We start from the raw sequence: 2,412 nt of genomic DNA on the forward strand, positions 1-2,412 counted from the left end.
CATTATGTTAAATCTGAATTGTATGTTAGGATTACTCTAGTGTGTGTTGCGATTGAGTTATACCCTAGACTTATAATGTAAATTGTTAGAATTGAATACTAGGTCTTTGGTTTGATCTTGGCATGATTAATTACTGTTTTTGGGTGATATTATATTGCTGGAAATCCATACTTAGGGCTGTTGTAGGTTAATGGATTCAACTTGATGTTGTTTGGCTTGTTTGATTGATTTAAGGTTGGTTATTGGATTCATAATGCAAGTAATCAATTTGTTTTGACTTGATTGTTGTTCAAAACCTAAGTGGCTGCCCATAAGTGATTCTAAGGTGCTTTGTAAGTGTATAACATGTTTACTATGCTTAAGAATCGTTGGTTTCATCATTTGACAATTACGCGTAAAAATGGCGAAGTTGTGCCACGAAAAGGGTTGACATGAATTGCCTATTTCAGATGTGAATTAATTGATGTAAATGCATAATAGGATTCTTTTAAAACTCAATATTGTGATCTTGACACATTGGTGTCTACTTTGGGTGGTATGGCCATTTGTGGCTAGTTTCGAGATTAATTTATAAATGAATCGTTGTTGTTAAGCTATGATTGAGTTCCATGTTTTCACATGAGCAATGTTTTGATTTAAAGGTTCCAGATTCATACTTTGGTTTACTTTGGTATCTTTGGGTCGGGATAGACTTGGGTCATCCGACATGTGAGATTAAGCTTGAATACCATTCACTACTTTGGGATTTCACTTGATTTTAAGATCTTCAAGTTATTTAAGCTTCCGGATTATGTTTTTAAAGGGGAACTCAATTATGCTTAACTTGTTGTTATACTTTGGAATTACTTTGGAAATGGGATTGTATATGTATGAATGTTATGTTGTGGCAATTACTCTGGCTTGTACCTTGGTTGTTGTTTGAGATACTAGTCCTATGTGGTGTCTAGTATTCTTAGAGTTAGGGTTGATGTGATTTTAACTTATACCTTGTTTTAGACCCGTCGACTGCTCGTGCTTCGGAGTCTATGCAGGTTTAGCTGTTTGCCAAGATTATCACGTGGATAAGCAAGAAGTGAGTTTGTAGTGTTATTTACCGCTTTATTATGTACCGCACATTATTTTAGTATATCAAATGTTTATGAACTTTTTTAAGGATTATGCATCTGGATTGAAACGAGCTACTCGATAGGCTTGTATCGAGACTGCGTGCACCGGTAAGTACTTTGGGATTGGCTGACTAATGTCTGGCCTACTTTGGGAATCGATGAGGATTTGTTCCCATCTACTTTGGGTTAAATACTTTGGGATTTCATTTCAATACTGTATTCCATAATCAAGTATATAAGTATATTAGTATAAAAGGATTTGGTTTTAAGGGTTTTAAACTTAATTAATGTAAATAGCATTATGAACTCATCTCAGTATATCTGACCCCGTTGTTTTCCCATTTTTTCCAGGCTAATGATTTGAGAGAGTTGGTCGATCTCCGATTTCTTGATTCCTTCGGAGGTTCTTTTGTTTAATAAGCTAGTCAACTGTTTTATATTCTTAGACCGCAGTAGAACTATTATGTCATTTATGATTATCTTATACTTTGGTTTGTCGGAGTGGTTCGACTACTTATTATCATTGTTGGCATGTTATACATTGGATTTGATTTATATAAGGCATGCTTTGAGTCTCGGATTCTAGCCGAGCATTTCAGACATTTAAGTTATTATTTAAGTATTATATAAACTGCTAGACTTAGGTTGGAGTCTCGGTTGTCCCCGAGCAGTGGTTTTCTTGCAGGTTTAATTGTATTTAAGGTTATCCGCGAGGCTTGCTACGGGTTTTGGTACGACCATACCCATACCCTAGCGCCGGTCGCGATCCATGAAATTGGGTCGTGACAAAGTTAGGATCAGAGCTTTGGTTTCAAATCAAGGCCTTATGTATGTTATGTGCTGATTGCTTTAAGGCATGTTTAGTGTTGTTGTGTCTTAGGATCTACTGCGGCATTAGGATTCAAGTCTTGTCTTTTGAAACGTCATCTTTTGTTTTCAAAACTTTCTACCTTCATCTATAGGAATGTTGAGTGTCGGTCTTATGTGTTGTTGATGCTTTACTTTGGAATCTTTATTGCTTATACATTGGGTGATTTGTTGGCTGTTTCAAATATATGGGATCCATATATTGAGTGTCGGTCTTATGTGTTGCCGGTCGCGATCCATATATGGGATATACTTTGGGTGATGTTTTGTGGCATGTTGTGCCTTATATGGTGTTTACTTCAGGTGATGCTTGTTGGCTGTTGTGCCATATATGAGATATAATTTGGGTGACATATTGGTTGGCTGTTGTGCCTTATATGGTGTTTACTTTGGGTGATGTTTTGTTGGTTGTTGTGCCTTATATGATGTTTATCTTGGG

This window comes from Mercurialis annua, linkage group LG1-X, assembly GCF_937616625.2.
Source record: "Mercurialis annua linkage group LG1-X, ddMerAnnu1.2, whole genome shotgun sequence".
Taxonomy (NCBI): domain Eukaryota; kingdom Viridiplantae; phylum Streptophyta; class Magnoliopsida; order Malpighiales; family Euphorbiaceae; genus Mercurialis; species Mercurialis annua.